We start from the raw sequence: 8374 nt of genomic DNA on the forward strand, positions 1-8374 counted from the left end.
CATTTTGTTGCTAATTCCGTTTTCAGGCGTGAATGAGAATGAATTAAGAAAATCAGTATTTAAATTTATTATTCCATATTTTCTTATTTAAACATTGATAAATAATGCTCAAAGTAATTACAATGGAACCATAGTAAGAAATGTATAAGGAAATAGAAATATAAATAAGAATGTACAGTAACGTTTAATTATTTTACTTATTTCTATTTGTTTCCTCAAGAATCTTACGATGAAAAGCGAGATAGTCCAAAGATTCTTTCAAGAAAAGTTTCGCAAAAAAAAATATCGGAGTAAAAAAATCGGAACTCGCATTCCATTTTCCATTACCAGGGCACCATAACATTCAAATAGTCGTCTTGCTATCAGTGTAAATGCAGTATAAGTATTGTTCTAACGTTGTGGATCGAACAAACAGTGGCCACCCCTGCTGGCGGTATCGGCACCCCTCGAGGGGCGAGATTGGCTCACTAGAGGGGTAAGTTTACCTCATGTGCGCTATGATGCCCTGGTGCAAAGGGTCACAAGCAAACGCTGACGTCTCGCGCTCACTCGTGAGGGTAACATTAGAGGTACTAATTACAATAAACAATAAGATAACGAAGTAGGTACTTGGTTATTATTTCTAATGATTCTGAATTAGTAACAATACGTCACTAACTTAAACTCAAATTTTGGTTTTGCCTATTTTGTTAGTATAATTCATGAAGTTTTGGTAAGGATGGTTCCACCAATGTACCTGGAATAATAAACAACTTACAGACCTACTTACAACATAAGATTTCAATTTAGTTTATCTCAGAAACTGACGCACTGAAACTGTTACTAAAGTCCTTTATAGAATCTGAGAAATACCTGTCACAAATTCCTTTACACATGTTTTTTTAATGTAATACGATACATGTAAAAAGAAAAACGGGTTTCAAACAAAACTAAAAACCTATTTATTCTTCGGTCTCATAAAAAGCATTATATTTTCTTTACTTGTTAACTAGGTGCTAACTACAATTAAAAGCAGTCTTTATATGAAAATCTTCTAAATGGCAATCTTCACAATCAATCCCAGATTTTATTGCTATAATAATCTTTTAACGTCTTTCGCTCAACATAGGTAGATACGCATTTTCCATCACATGTTATCGTAATATCAACTTTACATTATAAAGATATAGCAATAGTATTTGTTTGGCGTAGCGGGGGATGAAATCCTACCAAATCAAGACGTACCTTTGGCATTAAGCGCCGTGACCTTTATGCTGCCTCTAAACGGGGCGGCGTGTCCGCACCAGAGGTCGATTTTACCAAGATCGCAGAAATTTGCGGAAGTACTACGTTGTTAAGATAGCTTAAACGTGTACTACAGAGAAATTGATACCTATATGGACATCAACAGTCATGTGAATTTAGGGCAGCTGTAGGCGTGAATACCGAGAATAATTCAGATTTAAAGATAGATAAATACTATTTTTAGGAAACCCCGTGTGTTAAGAGATCAAAATCTAATAATTAACGGGCAAATACATCATGAACCTTACCAAGGTCAGGATAATAACTTAACAGAAATTTTTAGAGAAACTCAAGAACACGATGTAAACCCGTCACTACAGAGTTGTAATGCTGCTAACGGCGATACTAGCCCAAAGGAAACGAAAAATACTAAACCGAAATCAGTGACTATGAAGACACGGACACAAGGACTAAAGGGACATACCTTTCGTAAAAGATTTTAAACTTCTATATCAGAATATACGCAGTCTTAATAACAAACAACATCTACTAGAGGCGGCAGTGGAAGAAGAAAAAAATCTGGATATAAGTGTACTGTGTCTCACAGAAACATGGATCTCTGAAAGGAAACAAGATTTATTAAAAATAGATGATTTCAATTGTGCAAAATCGTTTTGTAGGAAGAAACACGAAGGGGGAGGTGTTTGTATAATGGTTAAAAAAGGAGTTGATTTTAAGGAACGTAATGATATTACCGAAATTTCTACAGAATATATTTTTGAAACGTGCGCATTGGAGATTTGTAGCATAAACCTTCTAATAATTGTTTTACATTGGCCAGAAAAAAATCGAGAAACAGATTTATTTTTTGGTTCATTGGAGCAATTACTCCATGTTTTAAGTTCAAAATATAGCCGGAAAAATATTATAATAGGAGGTGATTTTAATATAAATATATTCGAAAGGGGTAAGCTAGCTTTAAGATTACTGGATCTCATGAAAAGATTTAATTTACATCAATATATAAATGAACCCACAAGGGTAACAAATAAATCTTCTACATGTAGGTATAGATTTAATTTTTTTAAATTTTCAAAAACAAACTCTTCTTACAAATGTTATAGTTTCTCGGATCACAAAGGGATCATCGTAACAATTAAAAATAGAATAATAGAAATACAAAAGATTTGGTATTGCCAAAAAAGACATTACAATGAAAAAAATATACAGCACTTCAAGTCAATACTAGGGCAAATAGAATGGGATACTATACTAACTATAGATAAAACAATAAATCAAAATTATAATCTGTTCTCAGAGACACTTCAACAAATATTACACTTTAGTATTCCTTTGAAAAAGATTAAAATAAAAAATAAAAATAAGAAATCGTGGTTAACACCGGGTATTAAAGTATCATGTAAGCACAAGCGGTTGCTAAAACTATTAGTCGCACAAACAGAAAACCCTATTCTAAAAAAATATTACAAAAGATATGAAAAATTACTAAAAACCACTGTATTAAAATCTAAAAAATTAAGTTATATACGGAAAATTAAAGATTCCGATAATAAAACTAAAGCTATGTGGCACATAGTAAGAGAAAAAACGAATAAAATTCTAAAGCCACCTAGAAAAAATATAAAATTAAAAGACCTTAAAAATTTTGTAGTAGATCCTATCTGTGTGTCGAACACATTCAATAATAATCTCAAATCTTAATACATGTAGCCAAAATTCTACGTTAAACGGACGACCAGTAGTCATTCCGGTCCAGAATTCTGTGTTCATCTGGCCTGTAGAACCAATAGAAGTATACAAAATTATTCGAAATCTTAAGAACAAAATAAGCTTTGGTTTGGATGAAATGCCGCCAACACTAATAAAAAAATGTGCAAATGAACTGGTAAATCAACTTGTATTTTTAATTAATCAATCATTTTCCGAAGGCACGGTTCCAGACTTACTAAAAATATCTATTGTCAAGCCGAAATATAAACAGGGTGACCCCACGGATTTAAATAACTATCGACCTATAGCACTTCTTCCAACCTTTGCGAAAATATTTAAAACAGCAATGTCACAAAGGCTCTATTCCTTCTGTGAAAAATACAACATATTAGATGAGAGCCAGCATGGGTTTAGAAAAACTAGATCAACTTAGCTGTTTATAAATACATCCAGAAAATACTAGACATTGTAAATGATAAACAATATGCAATCGGTGTCCTCCTAGACATGAGTAAGGCATATGACAGGGTATCTCATAAAATATTGCTGCAAAAGCTTTATGGCATTGGTATAAGAGGGACGGCATATAAGTGGTTCAAATCATACCTTACAAATCGCTTTCAGTATGTGGAGGTAGAACACCACGACCTCAGCTCTGGTGTCATATCTAGTGTGCGCTCGCAAAGGGTGGAAGTGACCCAATCTATACCACAAGGAAGTGTGATCGGGTGTATATTATTCCTGATATATATTAATGATTTACCCAAGGCCTTGAACGTCACAAACATTTTATTTGCAGACGACTTGTCGGTGGTTTTTCCATGTTCAATGGAATCAGATGTAAACGAACGCATAAATAATATTCTTAACGATATAAATAGCTGGCTTACGGATCACAATCTAGTTATAAATTACACAAAAACCAAAATAATACAATTTAGACCACACCAGAAGACTCCGTTACATATAAATTTTCAAATCAACAATATTCCGATAGAAACAGTAAATAAGTTTGATTTGCTAGGGATAAATATCGACACAAATCTAAATTGGAAACAACACGTACAAAATATATCAAGCAAACTCAGTAGATTTACATATGCATTATTACAATTAAAGAAAACCACCGACACAAGTACAGCAAAAACAACCTACTATGCTTATGCTCATGCTTGGATGAGCTATGGTATCATCTTGTGGGGAAATAGCACAGATGCCTTGAAGTTATTCATTTTACAGAAAAAATGTATTAGAATACTAGTAATTATCGACCCGAAGGAAAGTTGTAAGCCGCACTTTATAAAATTAAAAATTCTGACAATACCGTCTTTATACATTTTAGAAATGTGTAAATTTGTTAAAAAAAATAATCAATATTTCACTGAAGTAAAGGACACGTACTACACCCGGCCATTGAACCTCAGGTATAAAAATAGATTGGCACTACCTAGGTCGAAATTACAAATGTATAATCAAGGACCCTATGTAATGGCCATTAAAGTTTACAACAAAATTCCAAAGGAGATTTCATCACAAAGTAAATATAATTTATTCATCAAGCAACTTAAGGCTCATTTAATAGAAAAATGTTACTATAGCTTGAAACAATATTTTGAAGAATGATTGTAATAATTTAATCCCATTTGCACCTACTGAGAGGAAGAAATTTGTGAAATGTCAGCTATATATTTTCAATTTACTTGCTGCTAATTTGATTTATAATCTAGTCTTTAAAAGTAACTTTAGGTAATGTTTTTTTTTTATTTAGAAAAGAAAAGATATTGTTTAAGTACATATGGTTAAATTGCGGCGCCCTAACAGGGTCATGTTGATACTTCTTTAGCTTTAAGATCATTTGTAACACATGAAAGCAATAAATACTTTGACTTTGACTTTGACTTTTAAAGTAGAATTACTAATAAGAAATATCTTTTCTCCATCTTTACGAGTAAAAAGTTGAAATACATACTTTTAAATTCTGGCAAGACGCGGAATGAAGATGAATCTATAAGGGGTAGCTAATGACCCTTTTTATGAAACCCTTTACTATTTATTTATGTATTTCTAAATCTTTATGTGAATACATACGTACTCAACAAATTCGCTTATTTACTAACAATTTTTAAATCATTATTTATAATAAATAGTTCATTAACTATCAGTGCAAATACTATTTTGATCGAATTATTTAAAAGTAAAAAATACAAATAGTTATCTAGTTATATCTGCTTAAGGTGGAAAGAGATGGTCAGAAAGGTCAGTTATCTTAACCGTTATAGCTACAGAAAAACGGTCCTAAATTCGAGACTCTCCATGAAGTTTAAAAGTAATTCGATTGGCATTCACAGGAATTAAAAAATATACAATCAGCAAGATAAAAAACAAATTTCACACAACTTTTTTCATGCCATTCGAGCCTATTTCTGGTAAGGATCAAGTCTCTATGAGACAAAAATTAGCTTTTAGCATACATTTCGTCAGTAACAGTCAGATAAATAAGATTATTATTGTTTTTCTAGATAGTTACAGAAAAAGAAACGTAATATGATGTGTTTCTAAAAAGAGCTCGAATTGATTGTCGCTTTGACAGATGCGAGCGAATTAATTATCTTTCCTGCAACAAAGAAGTTTTACTTGGGTTGACTCCATTGGATAGAGACACTTTTCAGTACCGTTCTTGAGTACCGTTGTACTTTTTAAAAATTCATTTATACAATACTGGTGTGGGTGTTCTAGGTAGTAAGTACATCTGGATTTAATTTGTTTGTTGACCAGGCAATCGGTTTATTGGTGTGATCGTCTGGCACACTACATATTTGTTTCATAACCCCAAAGACAAACACTAAGAAGTGTCATATCCGGAATGTCTGCTCGTCATTTGATAGAACCACGTGATCGAAGGCAGCATTCAATATAGTCGTGTTACGTGATAATAATAGAGAAACAAACTATCTTAACCAAAATAACTCTTCCATCGTGTACCTATTTATAAATAGAAATAGAACCTCGTATTTAATGTAGACGTTCTCTGAAAAGACACACTTAGTTAGAACTCCAATTGTACACTAGATAATCAATAAAGTATAAACAGTACGAATATTAGGTTCAGATAACAGTGACTTTGTAAATTTAAGTTAAAGACATTTGGAATACAGACTATTTTATATTAAATAGGAGTGGTTACGGAGCGAGGTAGTTGTACGAGGCTAGAATCCTGCCTTTCCCCGAAATTGAGGCAAGACACTCCCCGCCCACAAGCGAAGTGTACCGACGTGGGGCGGCGCTGTGTCGACGTCACGTGGCAACGTTACTAAGGCTTCATAAACCTCAAGAAAATTTTACTTTAGACGCCATAGTCACAACAGAAGGTGCTGAATGATCTAAAAAAGCGGTGCTGTTTTTGTACAAACTTTGCTTGAATTTACCCTTTTAAACTAAATGACGTATTTAATGTTGACTAGCATTTGTATATATTTACCAACAACGTGACCGGATATTCGTAGTTAGTTTAATAAGTAATTTATTTTAAGTGAATTATTTATTTTAATACAGAGGTAACTGGAACTTCTAATTTAGGTCTTTTATTTTAGAATTAGTTACCATAAATCATAGTTTGCTAAAGCCAGGGTGCCTTACCTGCTTAGCCGAACTGAGCGTAGAATTTTGACAGGTTTCACAGAAGTTTTGGAAACGCAAAACAGTTTATTAGATGTTTTATTAGATTAGCATAAGTAATAAAATGTTGACATATACGTATAAAGAGTACTTATCTATAAATCCAATCAAAATCCACCAAAAATAATTAACTCTTTTATCTATAATTAAACCAAAGCGCCTCTCCAAAAGAGCTTAGCTACGAAACCCATATTGCTACGAAGACAGCTTTGCTACGAAGTTAGGGCGGCACGCGTAGCCATTGGCGCCCCTCTTAGCAGTCTTATGCCACTTGCACCCTCTTTCGAGTAGATATATGGTGTTAAGAACATAAAAAAGTGGCATACATATTTTATTTTCAAACCATATTATAATATATAGGCTTAAACAAAAAAATCGTAAGGCATCACTATTATTTTCACATGACAAAGCAAGGTTAATTAGGTAGCTCCAAAAATAGCTGAAATCCTTCGATAATCTTATTGGTGACAGTTGGTGAACAAAGACCTCGTCTTAATTACGCGTGCGTTTGCGTCAGCACGGAATTGAAAGGTTCGCGTGGGTTGTGTATACATTTCGTTCTTTGACTACAAACGTTACGCTCATTTCTAGACATTATACGTAGTTAATTGAATAGGGCTTTTTGATTTTATCACTAATTAGTGATAATAATAATTAACTTCAACTGAATTTTCGTCCATGTAAGCCCACGTGGTTTTCAGTTACTTGAAAGACACCCACTACCGTACCGCATGTGTTGTATATAAACAACTAAGTAATAAATCCAGGAGATCGAGGCCACGTATTTGTGACATTATTATAATGCAGTTTTTGCTGCACCAACCAGTTTAGAAAATGGTTTACCAGTTTACATGAGTTTTTGAAACATTATAATTATGTTCGGACATAATTGTATGTTCTGTACTGGTAGCTACGGGTTGTGTAGGGGATACTTTCTACGTGATCTCGGCGTAGGCGGAACCTCATACATAACATAACATGTTGCATTTCTTTAACTTGCAGCGAAGCGCTCCGCCCTAGCCCGCCCAAAGGCGCTCCGTAGGGCGGCAACAATTTTCCACGGGCGTCGCTCCTACCAGGCTACCACGACATCCTAAGAGTATAAGTTCCAAGAGTGCACCACAAACATGAAAAATAGAAGAAAATAAATAGACAAAGACAGAAAATATGAGTTAGTAGCCTGAAAGACAAAGACGTGAGATAAGTTTCACGCATGCGCAAAGATGCTTAAGTCCAGTATAGACTTTTGTTTGCAAAGTTCATTACGTGTTCGACGCTTGGATTCGGTTGCGTTAAATCTAGATTGAGAATGTTGACAAATGTTCACACTGATTTGGTAAATAGTTCCTCTGTGGTTATTTAGTCACTACTGACTATGAAACCACCATTTATTAGAACAGCTATAAAACAAAAAACTACTTAGTAACAACAACACAACAGTGATTCTTTTTGGTACCTGCCTACACTTTGATACTCATATTGCTAAATTAAATCACTATTACATAATGCAACATTATTATTGAGTCTTTTGAGGCTAAATAGGTACCCTATCGAACACTACAACCTAAGTGCGTAGGTAAGATTACTCCCTAAGAAACTATATATTTAAACCTGGGACCGTAAGACGTAACCGTTATAGCAATACCAATGTGTTTGGCACACACACCACATTGGACATAGAATGCATGTCGATAAGGTAGAATGTACTATTTTCTATTAAAAAATTTCGATTCATAGAACCGCC

The sequence above is a fragment of the Hyposmocoma kahamanoa genome, unplaced genomic scaffold, assembly GCF_003589595.1.
Source record: "Hyposmocoma kahamanoa isolate Upper Pololo Valley unplaced genomic scaffold, ASM358959v1 78, whole genome shotgun sequence".
In the NCBI taxonomy this organism is placed as follows: domain Eukaryota; kingdom Metazoa; phylum Arthropoda; class Insecta; order Lepidoptera; family Cosmopterigidae; genus Hyposmocoma; species Hyposmocoma kahamanoa.